Source organism: Pseudorca crassidens (genome assembly GCF_039906515.1).
Source record: "Pseudorca crassidens isolate mPseCra1 chromosome 1 unlocalized genomic scaffold, mPseCra1.hap1 SUPER_1_unloc_3, whole genome shotgun sequence".
Taxonomy (NCBI): Eukaryota; Metazoa; Chordata; class Mammalia; order Artiodactyla; family Delphinidae; genus Pseudorca; species Pseudorca crassidens.
This window is the reverse complement of record NW_027135940.1, coordinates 2,588,546-2,614,284: the sequence shown is the minus strand read 5'-3', so window position 1 is coordinate 2,614,284 and position 25,739 is coordinate 2,588,546.

The following is a 25,739-nucleotide window of genomic DNA, read 5'->3' as shown; positions in this document are numbered from 1 at the left end:
ACGGCTGTGTTTACAAGAACCTCGTTTACAGTACAAGTTCAATATCGCAGAAAGCGAAAAATGGATAAAGAAGTTGTGGTACTTACGTACAATGCAATATCACTCAGCAATGAAATCTATGTCATCAGGCCAGTAGCAGCATAATGAGTGGATTCAGGTACGATGATTCTAAGTGAAATAAGTCACACATAAAAAAAAGCATCATAAGATATCACTAATACACGGAATGTAAACTTGGCTACACAGGAACTGAATTACAAAACAGAATAGGGTCTCAAATGTAGAAAACCAACTTATGCTTGCTTAAGGGGAAAGGTGACTTGGGGTGCTGCATAAAACCAGAGATTGAAATTAGCACAGATACCTTTCCATAAGCCAAATATGTAATAGACAAGAGCTACTGCTTGCTCAACGAAGTGGACTCAACACCACATATTAAACGCCTAAGAATATACCTGACTAGTAAGAATCTTAAAACCTATGGATTTATATGTCTCCGAAAGAGAATCCAGCATGTGTACAGCGGCATAAACGCAGCAGTGATAGGATTGGTGAGGTTCGGTGAGCAAATGCAGACCCTTTGAAGTCATATTGCATGGTACCCATTCCATGGGTCTCAACTCTCCAGGTTTAAGGGATTCTTCCTTCAGCTAAAACATGCATGTGGAACCCAGAGTATGATCCACCATGTGATCGGGAAACGTGTTCAAATGTGTCTCAGTTTTCGTCCCCTGGTACTCGGGTGCAACATTCCAGATGCTTTACTAACACTCTCCCCACTTGGAGAGTCAGTGCCTTTAACCTCCTGTTTGGCCCAGTTTGCAATTTCTGTGGAAAATGAACAGGAATAGGGAGAACCAATGAGAGACTAGCTGGAGGTGTCTGGACGGGCAAATTTAACTCTCATTTCCCACCAGGAAGAGGAATTAACCAAAGGCTCAGCGAGCCATGCCGGAACCACACTAGGGCCTGAAGCAATCCTGCGGTGTTGCGGCGAGCTCACAAGAAAGCCAGTTGAAAAAAGGAGCTCAGGGGCACTGTAATTCACAAACCTTCAGAGTTATAAATGACAGCTATCGTCCAAAAATATATTGAAGTAAGGCTGCCAAGAGGACTTGAAAGCAGGGCAGAATTGCAGTAAACCGATTTCAGGAGGTAGACTGGAATTGCATGTAAAGCATAGGAAAAGAGGCAGACCTTCCACAATGATGCACTTGGCCAAAAAGGGCGTATGCATTTTTTCCTGAATATATTCCTGAATATATTCAGGAAAAAACGCATACGCCCTTTTTGGCCAACCAAGCAAGCTTGCAAAGGAAATCTGCACTACAATGAAGTCTCACTGCCCCCCGGTCAAAAGGGCCATCTGAAAAAAGTGTAAAATCCAGTAAGGCAGGACAGGCCATGGAGAACTGGGAGCCTTTTTATGCTGATGGGAGGGATGTAAATTGCAAACAGCCACTCTGGAGAAGTGTATGGTGTTTCCTGAAACATCTAAGAAACAAAGCAACAGAGCCTAGGGCACTTCCACTTATGGTCCTATAGATTAGGGAAATTAAAATCAAAAAGACACAGCCACCCCAAAGTTTGGGACGGCTCTGTTTACAAGAACCTCATTTACGGTACAAGTTCAATATCGCAGAAAGCGAAAAATGGATAAAGAAGTTGTGGTACTTACGTACAATGCAATATCACTCAGCAATGAAATCTATGTCATCAGGCCAGTAGCAGCATAATGAGTGGAGTCACGTACGATGATTCTAAGTGAAATAAGTCACAGAGAAAAAGAAACATCATGAGGTATCACTAATACACAGAATGTAAACTTGGCTACACAGGAACTGAATTACAAAACAGAATAGGGTCTCAAATGTAGAAAACCAACTTATGCTTGCTTAAGGGGAAAGGTGAGTTGGGGTGCTGCATAAAACCAGAGATTGAAATTAGCACAGATACATTTCCATAAGTCAAATATGTAATAGACAAGAGCTACTGCTTGCTCAACGAAGTGGACTCAACACCCCATATTAAACGCCTAAGAATATACCTGACTAGTAAGAATCTTAAAGCCTATGGATTTATATGTCTCCGAAAGAGAATCAAGCATGTGTACAGCGGCATAAACGCAGCAGTGATAGGATTGGTGAGGTTCGGTGAGCAAATGCAGACCCTTTGAAGTCATATTGCATGGTACCCATTCCATGTGTCTCAACTCTCCAGGTAAGGGATTCTTCCTTCAGCTAAAACATGCATGTGGAACCCAGAGTATGATCCACCGTGTGATCGGGAAACGTGTTCAAATGTGTCTCAGTTTTCGTCCCCTGGTACTCGGATGCAACATTCCAGACGCTTTACTAACACTCTCCCCACTTGGAGAGTCAGTGCCTTTAACCTCCTGTTTGGCCCAGTTTGCAATTTCTGTGGAAAATGAACAGGAATAGGGAGAACCAATGAGAGACTAGCTGGAGGTGTCTGGACGGGCAAATTTAACTCTCATTTCCCACCAGGAAGAGGAATTAACCAAAGGCTCAGCGAGCCATGCCGAAACCACACTAGGGCCTGAAGCAATCCTGCGGTTTGTGGCCAGCTCACAAGAAAGCGAGTTGAAGAAAGGAGCTCAGGGGCACTGTAATTCACAAACCTTCAGAGTTATAAATGACAGCTATCGTCCAAAAATATATTGAAGTAAGGCTGCCAAGAGGACTTGAAAGCGGGGCGGAATTGCAGGAAACCGATTTCAGGAGGTAGACTGGAATTGCATGTAAAGCATAGGAAAAGAGGCAGAACGTCCACAATGATGCACTTGGCCAAAAAGGGCGTATGCATTTTTTCCTGAATATATTCAGGAAAAAACGCATACGCCCTTTTTGGCCAACCAAGCAAGCTTGCAAAGGAAATCTGCACTACAATGAAGTCTCACTGCCCCCCGGTCAAAAGGGCCATCTGAAAAAAGTGTAAAATCCAGAAAGGCAGGACAGGCCATGGAGAACTGGGAGCCTTCTTATGCTGATGGGCGGGATGTAAATTGCCAACAGCCACTCTGGAGAAGTGTATGGTGTTTCCTGAAACATCTAAAAAACAAAGCAACAGAGCCTAGGGCACTTCCACTTATGGTCCTATAGATTAGGGAAATTAAAATCAAAAAGACACAGCCACCCCAAAATTTGGGACGGCTGTGTTTACAAGAACCTCGTTTACAGTACAAGTTCAATATTGCAGAAAGCGAAAAATGGATAAAGAAGTTGTGGTACTTACGTACAATGCAATATCACTCAGCAATGAAATCTATGTCATCAGGCCAGTAGCAGCATAATGAGTGGATTCAGGTACGATGATTCTAAGTGAAATAAGTCACACATAAAAAGAAGCATCATAAGATATCACTAATACACGGAATGTAAACTTGGCTACACAGGAACTGAATTACAAAACAGAATAGGGTCTCAAATGTAGAAAACCAACTTATGCTTGCTTAAGGGGAAAGGTGACTTGGGGTGCTGCATAAAACCAGAGATTGAAATTAGCACAGATACCTTTCCATAAGCCAAATATGTAATAGACAAGAGCTACTGCTTGCTCAACGAAGTGGACTCAACACCACATATTAAACGCCTAAGAATATACCTGACTAGTAAGAATCTTAAAACCTATGGATTTATATGTCTCCGAAAGAGAATCCAGCGTGTGTACAGCGGCATAAACGCAGCAGTGATAGGATTGGTGAGGTTCGGTGAGCAAATGCAGACCCTTTGAAGTCATATTGCATGGTACCCATTCCATGGGTCTCAACTCTCCAGGTTTAAGGGATTCTTCCTTCAGCTAAAACATGCATGTGGAACCCAGAGTATGATCCACCATGTGATCGGGAAACGTGTTCAAATGTGTCTCAGTTTTCGTCCCCTGGTACTCGGGTGCAACATTCCAGATGCTTTACTAACACTCTCCCCACTTGGAGAGTCAGTGCCTTTAACCTCCTGTTTGGCCCAGTTTGCAATTTCTGTGGAAAATGAACAGGAATAGGGAGAACCAATGAGAGACTAGCTGGAGGTGTCTGGACGGGCAAATTTAACTCTCATTTCCCACCAGGAAGAGGAATTAACCAAAGGCTCAGCGAGCCATGCCGGAACCACACTAGGGCCTGAAGCAATCCTGCGGTGTTGCGGCCAGCTCACAAGAAAGCCAGTTGAAAAAAGGAGCTCAGGGGCACTGTAATTCACAAACCTTCAGAGTTATAAATGACAGCTATCGTCCAAAAATATATTGAAGTAAGGCTGCCAAGAGGACTTGAAAGCAGGGCAGAATTGCAGTAAACCGATTTCAGGAGGTAGACTGGAATTGCATGTAAAGCATAGGAAAAGAGGCAGACCTTCCACAATGATGCACTTGGCCAAAAAGGGCGTATGCATTTTTTCCTGAATATATTCCTGAATATATTCAGGAAAAAACGCATACGCCCTTTTTGGCCAACCAAGCAAGCTTGCAAAGGAAATCTGCACTACAATGAAGTCTCACTGCCCCCCGGTCAAAAGGGCCATCTGAAAAAAGTGTAAAATCCAGTAAGGCAGGACAGGCCATGGAGAACTGGGAGCCTTTTTATGCTGATGGGAGGGATGTACATTGCCAACAGCCACTCTGGAGAAGTGTATGGTGTTTCCTGAAACATCTAAGAAACAAAGCAACAGAGCCTAGGGCACTTCCACTTATGGTCCTATAGATTAGGGAAATTAAAATCAAAAAGACACAGCCACCCCAAAGTTTGGGACGGCTCTGTTTACAAGAACCTCATTTACGGTACAAGTTCAATATCGCAGAAAGCGAAAAATGGATAAAGAAGTTGTGGTACTTACGTACAATGCAATATCACTCAGCAATGAAATCTATGTCATCAGGCCAGTAGCAGCATAATGAGTGAATTCAGGTACGATGATTCTAAGTAAAATAAGTCACACAGAAAAAGAAACATCATGAGGTATCACTAATACACAGAATGTAAACTTGGCTACACAGGAACTGAATTACAAAACAGAATAGGGTCTCAAATGTAGAAAACCAACTTATGCTTGCTTAAGGGGAAAGGTGAGTTGGGGTGCTGCATAAAACCAGAGATTGAAATTAGCACAGATACATTTCCATAAGTCAAATATGTAATAGACAAGAGCTACTGCTTGCTCAACGAAGTGGACTCAACACCCCATATTAAACGCCTAAGAATATACCTGACTAGTAAGAATCTTAAAGCCTATGGATTTATATGTCTCCGAAAGAGAATCAAGCGTGTGTACAGCGGCATAAACGCAGCAGTGATAGGATTGGTGAGGTTCGGTGAGCAAATGCAGACCCTTTGAAGTCATATTGCATGGTACCCATTCCATGTGTCTCAACTCTCCAGGTAAGGGATTCTTCCTTCAGCTAAAACATGCATGTGGAACCCAGAGTATGATCCACCGTGTGATCGGGAAACGTGTTCAAATGTGTCTCAGTTTTCGTCCCCTGGTACTCGGGTGCAACATTCCAGACGCTTTACTAACACTCTCCCCACTTGGAGAGTCAGTGCCTTTAACCTCCTGTTTGGCCCAGTTTGCAATTTCTGTGGAAAATGAACAGGAATAGGGAGAACCAATGAGAGACTAGCTGGAGGTGTCTGGACGGGCAAATTTAACTCTCATTTCCCACCAGGAAGAGGAATTAACCAAAGGCTCAGCGAGCCATGCCGAAACCACACTAGGGCCTGAAGCAATCCTGCGGTGTTGCGGCCAGCTCACAAGAAAGCGAGTTGAAGAAAGAAGCTCAGGGGCACTGTAATTCACAAGCCTGCAGAGTTATAAATGACAGCTATCATCCAAAAATATATTGAAGTAAGGCTGCCAAGAGGACTTGAAAGCGGGGCAGAATTGCAGGAAACCGATTTCAGGAGGTAGACTGGAATTGCATGAAAAGCATAGGAAAAGAGGCAGAATGTCCACAATGATGCACTTGGCCAAAAAGGGCGTATGCGTTTTTTTCCTGAATATATTCAGGAAAAAACGCATACGCCCTTTTTGGCCAACCAAGCAAGCTTGCAAAGGAAATCTGCACTACAATGAAGTCTCACTGCCCCCCGGTCAAAAGGGCCATCTGAAAAAAGTGTAAAATCCAGAAAGGCAGGACAGGCCATGGAGAACTGGGAGCCTTCTTATGCTGATGGGCGGGATGTAAATTGCCAACAGCCACTCTGGAGAAGTGTATGGTGTTTCCTGAAACATCTAAAAAACAAAGCAACAGAGCCTAGGGCACTTCCACTTATGGTCCTATAGATTAGGGAAATTAAAATCAAAAAGACACAGCCACCCCAAAGTTTGGGACGGCTCTGTTTACAAGAACCTCATTTACGGTACAAGTTCAATATTGCAGAAAGCGAAAAATGGATAAAGAAGTTGTGGTACTTACGTACAATGCAATACCACTCAGCAATGAAATCTATGTCATCAGGCCAGTAGCAGCATAATGAGTGAATTCAGGTACGATGATTCTAAGTAAAATAAGTCACACAGAAAAAGAAACATCATGAGGTATCACTAATACACGGAATGTAAACTTGGCTACACAGGAACTGTATTACAAAACAGAATAGGTTCTCAAATGTAGAAAACCAACTTATGCTTGCTTAAGGGGAAAGGTGAGTTGGGGTGCTGCATAAAACCAGAGATTGAAATTAGCACAGATACATTTCCATAAGTCAAATATGTAATAGACAAGAGCTACTGCTTGCTCAACGAAGTGGACTCAACACCCCATATTAAACGCCTAAGAATATACCTGACTAGTAAGAATCTTAAAACCTATGGATTTATATGTCTCCGAAAGAGAATCAAGCGTGTGTACAGCGGCATAAACGCAGCAGTGATAGGATTGGTGAGGTTCGGTGAGCAAATGCAGACCCTTTGAAGTCATATTGCATGGTACCCATTCCATGCGTCTCAACTCTCCAGGTAAGGGATTCTTCCTTCAGCTAAAACATGCATGTGGAACCCAGAGTATGATCCACCGTGTGATCGGGAAACGTGTTCATATGTGTCTCAGTTTTCGTCCCCTGGTACTCGGGTGCAACACTCCAGACGCTTTACTAACACTCTCCCCACTTGGAGAGTCAGTGCCTTTAACCTCCTGTTTGGCCAAGTTTGCAATTTCTGTGGAAAATTAACAAGAATAGGGAGAACCAATGACAGACTAGCTGGAGGTGTCTGGACGGGCAAATTAAACTCTCATTTCCCACCAGGAAGAGGAATTAACCAAAGGCTCAGCGAGCCATGCCGAAACCACACTAGGGCCTGAAGCAATCCTGCGGTGTTGCGGCCAGCTCACAAGAAAGCGAGTTGAAGAAAGAAGCTCAGGGGCACTGTAATTCACAAACCTGCAGAGTTATAAATGACAGCTATCATCCAAAAATATATAGAAGTAAGGCTGCCAAGAGGACTTGAAAGCGGGGCAGAATTGCAGGAAACCGATTTCAGGAGGTAGACTGGAATTGCATGAAAAGCATAGGAAAAGAGGCAGAACGTCCACAATGATGCACTTGGCCAAAAAGGACGTATGCGTTTTTTCCTGAATATATTCAGGAAAAAACGCATACGCCCTTTTTGGCCAACCAAGCAAGCTTGCAAAGGAAATCTGCACTACAATGAAGTCTCACTGCCCCCCGGTCAAAAGGGCCATCTGAAAAAAGTGTAAAATCCAGAAAGGCAGGACAGGCCATGGAGAACTGGGAGCCTTCTTATGCTGATGGGCGGGATGTAAATTGCCAACAGCCACTCTGGAGAAGTGTATGGTGTTTCCTGAAACATCTAAAAAACAAAGCAACAGAGCCTAGGGCACTTCCACTTATGGTCCTATAGATTAGGGAAATTAAAATCAAAAAGACACAGCCACCCCAGAGTTTGGGACGGCTCTGTTTACAAGAACCTCATTTACGGTACAAGTTCAATATTGCAGAAAGCGAAAAATGGATAAAGAAGTTGTGGTACTTACGTACAATGCAATACCACTCAGCAATGAAATTTATGTCATCAGGCCAGTAGCAGCATAATGAGTGGATTAAGGTACGATGATTCTAAGTGAAATATGTCACACAGAAAAAGAAACATCATAAGATATCACTAATACACGGAATGTAAACTTGCCTACACAGGAACTGAATTACAAAACAGAATAGGGTCTCAAATGTAGAAAACCAACTTATGCTTGCTTAAGGGGAAAGGTGACTTGGGGTGCTGCATAAAACCAGAGATTGAAATTAGCACAGATACCTTTCCATAAGCCAAATATGTAATAGACAAGAGCTACTGCTTGCTCAACGAAGTGGACTCAACACCACATATTAAACGCCTAAGAATATACCTGACTAGTAAGAATCTTAAAACCTATGGATTTATATGTCTCCGAAAGAGAATCCAGCGTGTGTACAGCGGCATAAACGCAGCAGTGATAGGATTGGTGAGGTTCGGTGAGCAAATGCAGACCCTTTGAAGTCATATTGCATGGTACCCATTCCATGGGTCTCAACTCTCCAGGTTTAAGGGATTCTTCCTTCAGCTAAAACATGCATGTGGAACCCAGAGTATGATCCACCGTGTGATCGGGAAACGTGTTCAAATGTGTCTCAGTTTTCGTCCCCTGGTACTCGGGTGCAACATTCCAGATGCTTTACTAACACTCTCCCCACTTGGAGAGTCAGTGCCTTTAAACTCCTGTTTGGCCCAGTTTGCAATTTCTGCGGAAAATGAACAGGAATAGGGAGAACCAATGAGAGACTAGCTGGAGGTGTCTGTACGGGCAAATTTTACTCTCATTTCCCACCAGGAAGAGGAATTAACCAAAGGCTCAGCGAGCCGTGCCGGAACCACACTAGGGCCTGAATCAATCCTGCGGTGTTGCGGCCAGCTCACAAGAAAGCGAGTTGAAGAAAGTAGCTCAGGGGCACTGTAATTCACAAAACTTCAGAGTTCTAAATGACAGCTAACGTCCAAAAATATATTGAAGTAAGGCTGCCAAGAGGACTTGAAAGCGGGGCAGAATTGCAGGAAACCGTTTTCAGGAGGTAGACTGGAATTGCATGTAAAGCATAAGAAAAGAGGCAGACCGTCCACAATGATGCACTTGGCCAAAAAGGGCGTATGCGTTTTTTCCTGAATATATTCAGGAAAAAACGCATACGCCCTTTTTGGCCAACCAAGCAAGCTTGCAAAGGAAATCTGCACTACAATGAAGTCTCACTGCCCCCCGGTCAAAAGGGCCATCTGAAAAAAGTGTAAAATCCAGAAAGGCAGGACAGGCCATGGAGAACTGGGAGCCTTCTTATGCTGATGGGCGGGATGTAAATTGCCAACAGCCACTCTGGAGAAGTGTATGGTGTTTCCTGAAACATCTAAAAAACAAAGCAACAGAGCCTAGGGCACTTCCACTTATGGTCCTATAGATTAGGGAAATTAAAATCAAAAAGACACAGCCACCCCAAAATTTGGGACGGCTGTGTTTACAAGAACCTCGTTTACAGTACAAGTTCAATATTGCAGAAAGCGAAAAATGGATAAAGAAGTTGTGGTACTTACGTACAATGCAATATCACTCAGCAATGAAATCTATGTCATCAGGCCAGTAGCAGCATAATGAGTGGATTCAGGTACGATGATTCTAAGTGAAATAAGTCACACATAAAAAGAAGCATCATAAGATATCACTAATACACGGAATGTAAACTTGGCTACACAGGAACTGAATTACAAAACAGAATAGGGTCTCAAATGTAGAAAACCAACTTATGCTTGCTTAAGGGGAAAGGTGACTTGGGGTGCTGCATAAAACCAGAGATTGAAATTAGCACAGATACCTTTCCATAAGCCAAATATGTAATAGACAAGAGCTACTGCTTGCTCAACGAAGTGGACTCAACACCACATATTAAACGCCTAAGAATATACCTGACTAGTAAGAATCTTAAAACCTATGGATTTATATGTCTCCGAAAGAGAATCCAGCGTGTGTACAGCGGCATAAACGCAGCAGTGATAGGATTGGTGAGGTTCGGTGAGCAAATGCAGACCCTTTGAAGTCATATTGCATGGTACCCATTCCATGGGTCTCAACTCTCCAGGTTTAAGGGATTCTTCCTTCAGCTAAAACATGCATGTGGAACCCAGAGTATGATCCACCATGTGATCGGGAAACGTGTTCAAATGTGTCTCAGTTTTCGTCCCCTGGTACTCGGGTGCAACATTCCAGATGCTTTACTAACACTCTCCCCACTTGGAGAGTCAGTGCCTTTAACCTCCTGTTTGGCCCAGTTTGCAATTTCTGTGGAAAATGAACAGGAATAGGGAGAACCAATGAGAGACTAGCTGGAGGTGTCTGGACGGGCAAATTTAACTCTCATTTCCCACCAGGAAGAGGAATTAACCAAAGGCTCAGCGAGCCATGCCGGAACCACACTAGGGCCTGAAGCAATCCTGCGGTGTTGCGGCCAGCTCACAAGAAAGCCAGTTGAAAAAAGGAGCTCAGGGGCACTGTAATTCACAAACCTTCAGAGTTATAAATGACAGCTATCGTCCAAAAATATATTGAAGTAAGGCTGCCAAGAGGACTTGAAAGCAGGGCAGAATTGCAGTAAACCGATTTCAGGAGGTAGACTGGAATTGCATGTAAAGCATAGGAAAAGAGGCAGACCTTCCACAATGATGCACTTGGCCAAAAAGGGCGTATGCATTTTTTCCTGAATATATTCCTGAATATATTCAGGAAAAAACGCATACGCCCTTTTTGGCCAACCAAGCAAGCTTGCAAAGGAAATCTGCACTACAATGAAGTCTCACTGCCCCCCGGTCAAAAGGGCCATCTGAAAAAAGTGTAAAATCCAGTAAGGCAGGACAGGCCATGGAGAACTGGGAGCCTTTTTATGCTGATGGGAGGGATGTACATTGCCAACAGCCACTCTGGAGAAGTGTATGGTGTTTCCTGAAACATCTAAGAAACAAAGCAACAGAGCCTAGGGCACTTCCACTTATGGTCCTATAGATTAGGGAAATTAAAATCAAAAAGACACAGCCACCCCAAAGTTTGGGACGGCTCTGTTTACAAGAACCTCATTTACGGTACAAGTTCAATATCGCAGAAAGCGAAAAATGGATAAAGAAGTTGTGGTACTTACGTACAATGCAATATCACTCAGCAATGAAATCTATGTCATCAGGCCAGTAGCAGCATAATGAGTGAATTCAGGTACGATGATTCTAAGTAAAATAAGTCACACAGAAAAAGAAACATCATGAGGTATCACTAATACACAGAATGTAAACTTGGCTACACAGGAACTGAATTACAAAACAGAATAGGGTCTCAAATGTAGAAAACCAACTTATGCTTGCTTAAGGGGAAAGGTGAGTTGGGGTGCTGCATAAAACCAGAGATTGAAATTAGCACAGATACATTTCCATAAGTCAAATATGTAATAGACAAGAGCTACTGCTTGCTCAACGAAGTGGACTCAACACCACATATTAAACGCCTAAGAATATACCTGACTAGTAAGAATCTTAAAGCCTATGGATTTATATGTCTCCGAAAGAGAATCAAGCGTGTGTACAGCGGCATAAACGCAGCAGTGATAGGATTGGTGAGGTTCGGTGAGCAAATGCAGACCCTTTGAAGTCATATTGCATGGTACCCATTCCATTTGTCTCAACTCTCCAGGTAAGGGATTCTTCCTTCAGCTAAAACATGCATGTGGAACCCAGAGTATGATCCACCGTGTGATCGGGAAACGTGTTCAAATGTGTCTCAGTTTTCGTCCCCTGGTACTCGGGTGCAACATTCCAGACGCTTTACTAACACTCTCCCCACTTGGAGAGTCAGTGCCTTTAACCTCCTGTTTGGCCCAGTTTGCAATTTCTGTGGAAAATGAACAGGAATAGGGAGAACCAATGAGAGACTAGCTGGAGGTGTCTGGACGGGCAAATTTAACTCTCATTTCCCACCAGGAAGAGGAATTAACCAAAGGCTCAGCGAGCCATGCCGAAACCACACTAGGGCCTGAAGCAATCCTGCGGTGTTGCGGCCAGCTCACAAGAAAGCGAGTTGAAGAAAGAAGCTCAGGGGCACTGTAATTCACAAGCCTGCAGAGTTATAAATGACAGCTATCATCCAAAAATATATTGAAGTAAGGCTGCCAAGAGGACTTGAAAGCGGGGCAGAATTGCAGGAAACCGATTTCAGGAGGTAGACTGGAATTGCATGAAAAGCATAGGAAAAGAGGCAGAATGTCCACAATGATGCACTTGGCCAAAAAGGGCGTATGCGTTTTTTTCCTGAATATATTCAGGAAAAAACGCATACGCCCTTTTTGGCCAACCAAGCAAGCTTGCAAAGGAAATCTGCACTACAATGAAGTCTCACTGCCCCCCGGTCAAAAGGGCCATCTGAAAAAAGTGTAAAATCCAGAAAGGCAGGACAGGCCATGGAGAACTGGGAGCCTTCTTATGCTGATGGGCGGGATGTAAATTGCCAACAGCCACTCTGGAGAAGTGTATGGTGTTTCCTGAAACATCTAAAAAACAAAGCAACAGAGCCTAGGGCACTTCCATTTTTGGTCCTATAGATTAGGGAAATTAAAATCAAAAAGACACAGCCACCCCAAAGTTTGGGACAGCTCTGTTTACAAGAACCTCATTTACGATACAAGTTCAATATCGCAGAAAGCGAAAAATGGATAAAGAAGTTGTGGTACTTACGTACAATGAAATATCACTCAGCAATGAAATCTATGTCATCAGGCCAGTAGCAGCATAATGAGTGGATTCAGGTACGATGATTCTAAGTAAAATAAGTCACACAGAAAAAGAAACATCATAAGGTATCACTAATACACGGAATGTAAACTTGGCTACACAGGAACTGAATTACAAAACAGAATAGGGTCTCAAATGTAGAAAACCAACTTATGCTTGCTTAAGGGGAAAGGTGAGTTGGGGTGCTGCATAAAACCAGAGATTGAAATTAACACAGATACCTTTCCATAAGCCAAATATGTAATAGACAAGAGCTACTGCTTGCTCAACGAAGAGGACTCAACACCCCATATTAAACGCCTAAGAATATACCTGACTAGTAAGAATCTTAAAACCTATGGATTTATATGTCTCCGAAAGAGAATCCAGCGTGTGTACAGCGGCATAAACGCAGCAGTGATAGGATTGGTGAGGTTCGGTGAGCAAATGCAGACCCTTTGAAGTCATATTGCATGGTACCCATTCCATGGTTCTCAACTCTCCAGGTTTAAGGGATTCTTCCTTCAGCTAAAACATGCATGTGGAACCCAGAGTATGATCCACCATGTGATCGGGAAACGTGTTCAAATGTGTCTCAGTTTTTGTCCCCTGGTACTCGGGTGCAACATTCCAGACGCTTTACTAACACTCTCCCCACTTGGAGAGTCAGCGCCTTTAACCTCCTGTTTGGCCCAGTGTGCAATTTCTGCGGAAAATGAACGGGAATAGGGAGAACCAATGAGAGACTAGCTGGAGGTGTCTGGACGGGCAAATTTAACTCTCATTTCCCACCAGGAAGAGGAATTAACCAAAGGCTCAGCGAGCCATGCCGGAACCACACTAGGGCCTGAAGCAATCCTGCGGTGTTGCGGCCAGCTCACAAGAAAGCCAGTTGAAGAAAGGAGCTCAGGGGCACTGTAATTCACAAACCTTCAGAGTTATAAATTACAGCTATCGTCCAAAAATATATTGAAGCAAGCCTGCCAAGAGGACTTGAAAGCGGGGCGGAATTGCAGGAAACCGATTTCAGGAGGTAGACTGGAATTGCATGTAAAGCATAGGAAAAGAGGCAGAACGTCCACAATGATGCACTTGGCCAAAAAGGGCGTATGCGTTTTTTCCTGAATATATTCAGGAAAAAACGCATACGCCCTTTTTGGCCAAGCAAGCAAGCTTGCAAAGGAAATCTGCACTACAATGAAGTCTCACTGCCCCCCGGTCAAAAGGGCCATCTGAAAAAAGTGTAAAATCCAGAAAGGCAGGACAGGCCATGGAGAACTGGGAGCCTTCTTATGCTGATGGGTGGGATGTAAATTGCAAACAGCCACTCTGGAGAAGTGTATGGTGTTTCCTGAAATATCTAAAAAACAAAGCAACAGAGCCTAGGGCACTTCCACTTATGGTCCTATAGCTTAGGGAAACTAAAATCAAAAAGACACAGCCACCCCAAAGTTTGGGACGGCTCTGTTTACAAGAACCTCGTTTACGGTACAAGTTCAATATCGCAGAAAGCGAAAAATGGATAAAGAAGTTGTGGTACTTACGTACAATGCAATATCACTCAGCAATGAAATCTATATCATCAGGCCAGTAGCAGCATAATGAGTGGATTCAGGTACGATGATTCTAAGTGAAATAAATCACACAGAAAAAGAAACATCATAAGGTATCACTAATACACGGAATGTAAACATGGCTACACAGGAACTGAATTACAAAACAGAATAGGGTCTCAAATGAAGAAAACCAACTTATGCTTGCTTAAGAGGAAACGTTAGTTGGGGTGCTGCATAAAACCAGAGATTGAAATTAACACAGATACATTTCCATAAGCCAAATATGTAATAGACAAGAGCTACTGCTTGCTCAATGAAGTGTACTCAACACCCCATATTAAACGCCTAAGAATATACCTGACTAGTAAGAATCTTAAAACCTATGGATTTATATGTCTCCAAAAGAGAATCAAGCGTGTGTACAGCGGCATAAACGCAGCAGTGATAGGATTGGTGAGGTTCGGTGAGCAAATGCAGACCCTTTGAAGTCATATTGCATGGTACCCATTCCATGCGTCTCAACTCTCCAGGTAAGGGATTCTTCCTTCAGCTAAAACATGCATGTGGAACCCAGAGTATGATCCACCGTGTGATCGGGAAACGTGTTCATATGTGTCTCAGTTTTCGTCCCCTGGTACTCGGGTGCAACATTCCAGATGCTTTACTAACACTCTCCCCACTTGGAGAGTCAGTGCCTTTAACCTCCTGTTTGGCCCAGTTTGCAATTTCTGTGGAAAATTAACAAGAATAGGGAGAACCATTGACAGACTAGCTGGAGGTGTCTTGACGGGCAAATTAAACTCTCATTTCCCACCAGGAAGAGGAATTAACCAAAGGCTCAGCGAGCCATGCCGGAACCACACTAGGGCCTGAAGCAATCCTGCGGTGTTGCGGCCAGCTCACAAGAAAGCGAGTTGAAGAAAGAAGCTCAGGGGCACTGTAATTCACAAACCTGCAGAGTTATAAATGACAGCTATCATCCAAAAATATATAGAAGTAAGGCTGCCAAGAGGACTTGAAAGCGGGGCAGAATTGCAGGAAACCGATTTCAGGAGGTAGACTGGAATTGCATGAAAAGCATAGGAAAAGAGGCAGAACGTCCACAATGATGCACTTGGCCAAAAAGGACGTATGCGTTTTTTCCTGAATATATTCAGGAAAAAACGCATACGCCCTTTTTGGCCAACCAAGCAAGCTTGCAAAGGAAATCTGCACTACAATGAAGTCTCACTGCCCCCCGGTCAAAAGGGCCATCTGAAAAAAGTGTAAAATCCAGAAAGGCAGGACAGGCCATGGAGAACTGGGAGCCTTCTTATGCTGATGGGTGGGATGTAAATTGCCAACAGCCACTCTGGAGAAGTGTATGGTGTTTCCTGAAACATCTAAAAAACAAAGCAACAGAGCCTAGGGCACTTCCACTTATGGTCCTATAGATTAGGGAAATTAAAATGAAAAAGACACAGCCACCCCAAAGTTTGGGACGGCTCTGTTTACAAGAACCTCATTTACGGTACAAGTTCAATATTGCAGAAAGCGAAAAATGGATAAAGAAGTTGTGGTACTTTCGTACAATGCAATACCACTCAGCAATGAAATCTATGTCATCAGGCCAGTAGCAGCATAATGAGTGGATTCAGGTACGATGATTCTAAGTGAAATATGTCACACAGAAAAAGAAACATCATAAGATATCACTAATACACGGAATGTAAACTTGGCTACACAGGAACTGAATTACAAAACAGAATAGGGTCTCAAATGTAGAAAACCAACTTATGCTTGCTTAAGGGGAAAGGTGAGTTGGGGTGCTGCATAAAACCAGAGATTGAAATTAGCACAGATACCTTTCCATAAGCCAAATATGTAATAGACAAGAGCTACTGCTTGCTCAACGAAGTGGACTCAACACCCCATATTAAACGCCTAAGAATATACCTGACTAGTAAGAATCTTAAAACCTATGGATTTATATGTCTCCGAAAGAGAATCCAGCGTGTGTACAGCGGCATAAACGCAGCAGTGATAGGATTGGTGAGGTTCAGTGAGCAAATGCAGACCCTTTGAAGTCATATTGCATGGTACCCATTCCAAGGTTCTCAACTCTCCAGGTTTAAGGGATTCTTCCTTCAGCTAAAACATGCATGTGGAACCCAGAGTATGATCCACCGTGTGATCGGGAAACGTGTTCAAATGTGTCTCAGTTTTCGTCCCCTGGTACTCGGGTGCAACATTCCAGATGCTTTACTAACACTCTCCCCACTTGGAGAGTCAGTGCCTTTAAACTCCTGTTTGGCCCAGTTTGCAATTTCTGCGGAAAATGAACAGGAATAGGGAGAACCAATGAGAGACTAGTTGGAGGTGTCTGGACGGGCAAATTTTACTCTCATTTCCCACCAAGAAGAGGAATTAACCAAAGGCTCAGCGAGCCGTGCCGGAACCACACTAGGGCCTGAATCAATACTGCGGTGTTGCGGCCAGCTCACAAGAAAGCGAGTTGAAGAAAGTAGCTCAGGGGCACTGTAATTCACAAAACTTCAGAGTTCTAAATGACAGCTAACGTCCAAAAATATATTGAAGTAAGGCTGCCAAGAGGACTTGAAAGCGGGGCAGAATTGCAGGAAACCGTTTTCAGGAGGTAGACTGGAATTGCATGTAAAGCATAAGAAAAGAGGCAGACCGTCCACAATGATGCACTTGGCCAAAAAGGGCGTATGCGTTTTTTCCTGAATATATTCAGGAAAAAACGCATACGCCCTTTTTGGCCAACCAAGCAAGCTTGCAAAGGAAATCTGCACTACAATGAAGTCTCACTGCCCCCCGGTCAAAAGGGCCATCTGAAAAAAGTGTAAAATCCAGAAAGGCAGGACAGACCATGGAGAACTGGGAGCCTACTTAGGCTGATGGGCGGGATGTAAATTGCCAACAGCCACTCTGGAGAAGTGTATGGTGTTTCCTGAAACATCTGAAAAACAAAGCAACAGAGCCTAGGGCACTTCCATTTTTGGTCCTATAGATTAGGGAAATTAAAATCAAAAAGACACAGCCACCCCAAAGTTTGGGACAGCTCTGTTTACAAGAACCTCATTTACGATACAAGTTCAATATCGCAGAAAGCGAAAAATGGATAAAGAAGTTGTGGTACTTACGTACAATGCAATATCACTCAGCAATGAAATCTATGTCATCAGGCCAGTAGCAGCATAATGAGTGGATTCAGGTACAATGATTCTAAGTGAAATAAGTCACAGAGAAAAAGAAACATCATAAGGTATCACTAATACACGGAATGTAAACTTGGCTACACAGGAACTGAATTACAAAACAGAATAGGGTCTCAAATGTCGAAAACCAACTTATGCTTGCTTAAGGGGAAAGGTGAGTTGGGGTGCTGCATAAAACCAGAGATTGAAATTAGCACAGATACCTTTCCATAAGCCAAATATGTAATAGACAAGAGCTACTGCTTGCTCAACGAAGTGGACTCAACACCACATATTAAACGCCTAAGAATATACCTGACTAGTAAGAATCTTAAAACCTATGGATTTATATGTCTCTGAAAGAGAATCAAGCGTGTGTACAGCGGCATAAACGCAGCAGTGATAGGATTGGTGAGGTTCGGTGAGCAAATGCAGACCCTTTGAAGTCATATTGCATGGTACCCATTCCATGGGTCTCAACTCTCCAGGTTTAAGGGATTCTTCCTTCAGCTAAAACATGCATGTGGAGCCCAGAGTATGATCCACCGTGTGATCGGGAAACGTGTTCAAATGTGTCTCAGTTTTCGTCCCCTGATACTCGGGTGCAACATTCCAGACGCTTTACTAAGACTCTCCCCACTTGGAGAGTCAGTGCCTTTAACCTCCTGTTTGGCCCAGTTTGCAATTTCTGCGGAAAATGAACAGGAATAGGGAGAACCAATGAGAGACTAGCTGGAGGTGTCTGGACGGGCAAATTTAACTCTCATTTCCCACCAGGAAGAGGAATTAACCAAAGGCTCAGCGAGCCATGCCGGAACCACACTAGGGCCTGAAGCAATCCTGCGGTGTTGCGGCCAGCTCACAAGAAAGCCAGTTGAAAAAAGGAGCTCAGGGGCACTGTAATTCACAAACCTTCAGAGTTATAAATGACAGCTATCGTCCAAAAATATATTGAAGCAAGGCTGCCAAGAGGACTTGAAAGCGGGGAAGAATTGCAGGAAACCGATTTCAGGAGGTAGACTGGAATTGCATGTAAAGCATAGGAAAAGAGGCAGAACGTCCACAATGATGCACTTGGCCAAAAAGGGCGTATGCGTTTTTTCCTGAATATATTCAGGATAAAACGCATACGCCCTTTTTGGCCAACCAAGCAAGCTTGCAAAGGAAATCTGCACTACAATGAAGTCTCACTGCCCCCCGGTCAAAAGGGCCATCTGAAAAAAGTGTAAAATCCAGAAAGGCAGGACAGGCCATGGAGAACTGGGAGCCTTCTTATGCTGATGGGTGGGATGTAAATTGCCAACAGCCACTCTGGAGAAGTGTATGGTGTTTCCTGAAATATCTAAAAAACAAAGCAACAGAGCCTAGGGCACTTCCACTTATGGTCCTATAGCTTAGGGAAATTAAAATCAAAAAGACACAGCCACCCCAAAGTTTGGAACGGCTCTGTTTACAAGAACCTCGTTTACGGTACAAGTTCAATATCGCAGAAAGCGAAAAATGGATAAAGAAGTTGTGGTACTTACGTACAATGCAATATCACTCAGCAATGAAATCTATGTCATCAGGCCAGTAGCAGCATAATGAGTGGATTCAGGTACGATGATTCTAAGTGAAATAAATCACACAGAAAAAGAAACATCATAAGGTATGACTAATACACGGAATGTAAACATGGCTACACAGGAACTGAATTACAAAACAGAATAGGGTCTCAAATGAAGAAAACCAACTTACGCTTGCTTAAGAGGAAAGGTTAGTTGGGGTGCTGCATAAAACCAGAGATTGAAATTAGCACAGATACCTTTCCATAAGCCAAATATGTAATAGACAAGAGCTACTGCTTGCTCAACGAAGTGGACTCAACACCACATATTAAACGCCTAAGAATATACCTGACTAGTAAGAATCTTAAAACCTATGGATTTATATGTCTCCGAAAGAGAATCAAGCGTGTTTACAGCGGCATAAACGCAGCAGTGATAGGATTGGTGAGGTTCGGTGAGCAAATGCAGACCCTTTGAAGTCATATTGCATGGTACCCATTCCATGGTTCTCAACTCTCCAGGTTTAAGGGATTCTTCCTTCAGTTAAAACATGCATGTGGAACCCAGAGTATGATCCACCGTGTGATCGGGAAACGTGTTCAAATGTGTCTCAGTTTTCGTCCCCTGGTACTCGGGTGCAACATTCCAGACGCTTTACTAACAATCTCCCCACTTGGAGAGTCAGTGCCTTTAACCTCCTGTTTGGCCCAGTTTGCAATTTCTGTGGAAAATGAACAGGAATAGGGAGAACCAATGAGAGACTAGCTGGAGGTGTCTGGACGGGCAAATTTAACTCTCATTTCCCACCAGGAAGAGGAATTAACCAAAGGCTCACTGAGATATGCCGGAACCACACTAGGGCCTGAAGCAATCCTGCGGTGTTGCGGCCAGCTCACAAGAAAGCCAGTTGAAGAAAGGAGCTCAGGGGCACTGTATTTCACAATCCTGCAGAGTTATAAATGACAGCTATCGTCCAAAAATATATTGAAGTAAGGCTGCCAAGAGGACTTGAAAGCGGGGCAGAATTGCAGGAAACCGATTTCAGGAGGTAGACTGGAATTACATGTAAAGCATAGGAAAAGAGGCAGAACGTCCACAATGATGCACTTGGCCAAAAGGGCGTATGCATTTTTTCCTGAATATATTCAGGAAAAAACGCATACGCCCTTTTTGGCCAACCAAGCAAGCTTGCAAAGGAAATCTGCACTACAATGAAGTCTCACTGCCCCCCAGTTAAAAGGGCTATCTGAAAAAAGTGTAAAATCCAGAAAGGCAGGACAGGCCATGGAGAACTGGGAGCCTTCTTATGCTGATGGGCGGGATGTAAATTGCCAACAGCCACTCTGGAGAAGTGTATGGTGTTTCCTGAAACATCTAAAAAACAAAGCAACAGAGCCTAGGGCACTTCCACTTATGGTCCTATAGATTAGGGAAATTAAAATCAAAAAGACACAGCCACCCCAATGTTTGGGACGGCTCTGTTTACAAGAACCTCGTTTACGGTACAAGTTCAATATCGCAGAAAGCGAAAAATGGATAAAGTAGTTGTGGTACTTACGTACAATGCAATATCACTCAGCAATGAAATCTATGTCATCAGGCCAGTAGCAGCATAATGAGTGGATTCAGGTACAATGATTCTAAGTGAAATAAGTCACAGAGAAAAAGAAACATCATAAGGTATCACTAATACACGGAATGTAAACTTGGCTACACAGGAACTGAATTACAAAACAGAATAGGGTCTCAAATGTCGAAAACCAACTTATGCTTGCTTAAGGGGAAAGGTGAGTTGGGGTGCTGCATAAAACCAGAGATTGAAATTAGCACAGATACCTTTCCATAAGCCAAATATGTAATAGACAAGAGCTACTGCTTGCTCAACGAAGTGGACTCAACACCACATATTAAACGCCTAAGAATATACCTGACTAGTAAGAATCTTAAAACCTATGGATTTATATGTCTCTGAAAGAGAATCAAGCGTGTGTACAGCGGCATAAACGCAGCAGTGATAGGATTGGTGAGGTTCGGTGAGCAAATGCAGACCCTTTGAAGTCATATTGCATGGTACCCATTCCATGGGTCTCAACTCTCCAGGTTTAAGGGATTCTTCCTTCAGCTAAAACATGCATGTGGAGCCCAGAGTATGATCCACCGTGTGATCGGGAAACGTGTTCAAATGTGTCTCAGTTTTCGTCCCCTGATACTCGGGTGCAACATTCCAGACGCTTTACTAAGACTCTCCCCACTTGGAGAGTCAGTGCCTTTAACCTCCTGTTTGGCCCAGTTTGCAATTTCTGCGGAAAATGAACAGGAATAGGGAGAACCAATGAGAGACTAGCTGGAGGTGTCTGGACGGGCAAATTTAACTCTCATTTCCCACCAGGAAGAGGAATTAACCAAAGGCTCAGCGAGCCATGCCGGAACCACACTAGGGCCTGAAGCAATCCTGCGGTGTTGCGGCCAGCTCACAAGAAAGCCAGTTGAAAAAAGGAGCTCAGGGGCACTGTAATTCACAAACCTTCAGAGTTATAAATGACAGCTATCGTCCAAAAATATATTGAAGCAAGGCTGCCAAGAGGACTTGAAAGCGGGGAAGAATTGCAGGAAACCGATTTCAGGAGGTAGACTGGAATTGCATGTAAAGCATAGGAAAAGAGGCAGAACGTCCACAATGATGCACTTGGCCAAAAAGGGCATATGCGTTTTTTCCTGAATATATTCAGGATAAAACGCATACGCCCTTTTTGGCCAACCAAGCAAGCTTGCAAAGGAAATCTGCACTACAATGAAGTCTCACTGCCCCCCGGTCAAAAGGGCCATCTGAAAAAAGTGTAAAATCCAGAAAGGCAGGACAGGCCATGGAGAACTGGGAGCCTTCTTATGCTGATGGGTGGGATGTAAATTGCCAACAGCCACTCTGGAGAAGTGTATGGTGTTTCCTGAAATATCTAAAAAACAAAGCAACAGAGCCTAGGGCACTTCCACTTATGGTCCTATAGCTTAGGGAAATTAAAATCAAAAAGACACAGCCACCCCAAAGTTTGGAACGGCTCTGTTTACAAGAACCTCGTTTACGGTACAAGTTCAATATCGCAGAAAGCGAAAAATGGATAAAGAAGTTGTGGTACTTACGTACAATGCAATATCACTCAGCAATGAAATCTATGTCATCAGGCCAGTAGCAGCATAATGAGTGGATTCAGGTACGATGATTCTAAGTGAAATAAATCACACAGAAAAAGAAACATCATAAGGTATGACTAATACACGGAATGTAAACATGGCTACACAGGAACTGAATTACAAAACAGAATAGGGTCTCAAATGAAGAAAACCAACTTACGCTTGCTTAAGAGGAAAGGTTAGTTGGGGTGCTGCATAAAACCAGAGATTGAAATTAGCACAGATACCTTTCCATAAGCCAAATATGTAATAGACAAGAGCTACTGCTTGCTCAACGAAGTGGACTCAACACCACATATTAAACGCCTAAGAATATACCTGACTAGTAAGAATCTTAAAACCTATGGATTTATATGTCTCCGAAAGAGAATCAAGCGTGTTTACAGCGGCATAAACGCAGCAGTGATAGGATTGGTGAGGTTCGGTGAGCAAATGCAGACCCTTTGAAGTCATATTGCATGGTACCCATTCCATGGTTCTCAACTCTCCAGGTTTAAGGGATTCTTCCTTCAGTTAAAACATGCATGTGGAACCCAGAGTATGATCCACCATGTGATCGGGAAACGTGTTCAAATGTGTCTCAGTTTTCGTCCCCTGGTACTCGGGTGCAACATTCCAGACGCTTTACTAACACTCTCCCCACTTGGAGAGTCAGTGCCTTTAACCTCCTGTTTGGCCCAGTTTGCAATTTCTGTGGAAAATGAACAGGAATAGGGAGAACCAATGAGAGACTAGCTGGAGGTGTCTGGACGGGCAAATTTAACTCTCATTTCCCACCAGGAAGAGGAATTAACCAAAGGCTCACTGAGATATGCCGGAACCACACTAGGGCCTGAAGCAATCCTGCGGTGTTGCGGCCAGCTCACAAGAAAGCCAGTTGAAGAAAGGAGCTCAGGGGCACTGTATTTCACAATCCTGCAGAGTTATAAATGACAGCTATCGTCCAAAAATATATTGAAGTAAGGCTGCCAAGAGGACTTGAAAGCGGGGCAGAATTGCAGGAAACCGATTTCAGGAGGTAGACTGGAATTACATGTAAAGCATAGGAAAAGAGGCAGAACGTCCACAATGATGCACTTGGCCAAAAGGGCGTATGCATTTTTTCCTGAATATATTCAGGAAAAAACGCATACGCACTTTTTGGCCAACCAAGCAAGCTTGCAAAGGAAATCTGCACTACAATGAAGTCTCACTGCCCCCCAGTTAAAAGGGCTATCTGAAAAAAGTGTAAAATCCAGAAAGGCAGGACAGGCCATGGAGAACTGGGAGCCTTCTTATGCTGATGGGCGGGATGTAAATTGCCAACAGCCACTCTGGAGAAGTGTATGGTGTTTCCTGAAACATCTAAAAAACAAAGCAACAGAGCCTAGGGCACTTCCACTTATGGTCCTATAGATTAGGGAAATTAAAATCAAAAAGACACAGCCACCCCAATGTTTGGGACGGCTCTGTTTACAAGAACCTCGTTTACGGTACAAGTTCAATATCGCAGAAAGCGAAAAATGGATAAAGTAGTTGTGGTACTTACGTACAATGCAATATCACTCAGCAATGAAATCTATGTCATCAGGCCAGTAGCAGCATAATGAGTGGATTCAGGTACAATGATTCTAAGTGAAATAAGTCACAGAGAAAAAGAAACATCATAAGGTATCACTAATACACGGAATGTAAACTTGGCTACACAGGAACTGAATTACAAAACAGAATAGGGTCTCAAATGTCGAAAACCAACTTATGCTTGCTTAAGGGGAAAGGTGAGTTGGGGTGCTGCATAAAACCAGAGATTGAAATTAGCACAGATACCTTTCCATAAGCCAAATATGTAATAGACAAGAGCTACTGCTTGCTCAACGAAGTGGACTCAACACCACATATTAAACGCCTAAGAATATACCTGACTAGTAAGAATCTTAAAACCTATGGATTTATATGTCTCTGAAAGAGAATCAAGCGTGTGTACAGCGGCATAAACGCAGCAGTGATAGGATTGGTGAGGTTCGGTGAGCAAATGCAGACCCTTTGAAGTCATATTGCATGGTACCCATTCCATGGGTCTCAACTCTCCAGGTTTAAGGGATTCTTCCTTCAGCTAAAACATGCATGTGGAGCCCAGAGTATGATCCACCGTGTGATCGGGAAACGTGTTCAAATGTGTCTCAGTTTTCGTCCCCTGATACTCGGGTGCAACATTCCAGACGCTTTACTAAGACTCTCCCCACTTGGAGAGTCAGTGCCTTTAACCTCCTGTTTGGCCCAGTTTGCAATTTCTGCGGAAAATGAACAGGAATAGGGAGAACCAATGAGAGACTAGCTGGAGGTGTCTGGACGGGCAAATTTAACTCTCATTTCCCACCAGGAAGAGGAATTAACCAAAGGCTCAGCGAGCCATGCCGGAACCACACTAGGGCCTGAAGCAATCCTGCGGTGTTGCGGCCAGCTCACAAGAAAGCCAGTTGAAAAAAGGAGCTCAGGGGCACTGTAATTCACAAACCTTCAGAGTTATAAATGACAGCTATCGTCCAAAAATATATTGAAGCAAGGCTGCCAAGAGGACTTGAAAGCGGGGAAGAATTGCAGGAAACCGATTTCAGGAGGTAGACTGGAATTGCATGTAAAGCATAGGAAAAGAGGCAGAACGTCCACAATGATGCACTTGGCCAAAAAGGGCGTATGCGTTTTTTCCTGAATATATTCAGGATAAAACGCATACGCCCTTTTTGGCCAACCAAGCAAGCTTGCAAAGGAAATCTGCACTACAATGAAGTCTCACTGCCCCCCGGTCAAAAGGGCCATCTGAAAAAAGTGTAAAATCCAGAAAGGCAGGACAGGCCATGGAGAACTGGGAGCCTTCTTATGCTGATGGGTGGGATGTAAATTGCCAACAGCCACTCTGGAGAAGTGTATGGTGTTTCCTGAAATATCTAAAAAACAAAGCAACAGAGCCTAGGGCACTTCCACTTATGGTCCTATAGCTTAGGGAAATTAAAATCAAAAAGACACAGCCACCCCAATGTTTGGGACGGCTCTGTTTACAAGAACCTCGTTTACGGTACAAGTTCAATATCGCAGAAAGCGAAAAATGGATAAAGTAGTTGTGGTACTTACGTACAATGCAATATCACTCAGCAATGAAATCTATGTCATCAGGCCAGTAGCAGCATAATGAGTGGATTCAGGTACAATGATTCTAAGTGAAATAAGTCACAGAGAAAAAGAAACATCATAAGGTATCACTAATACACGGAATGTAAACTTGGCTACACAGGAACTGAATTACAAAACAGAATAGGGTCTCAAATGTCGAAAACCAACTTATGCTTGCTTAAGGGGAAAGGTGAGTTGGGGTGCTGCATAAAACCAGAGATTGAAATTAGCACAGATACCTTTCCATAAGCCAAATATGTAATAGACAAGAGCTACTGCTTGCTCAACGAAGTGGACTCAACACCACAT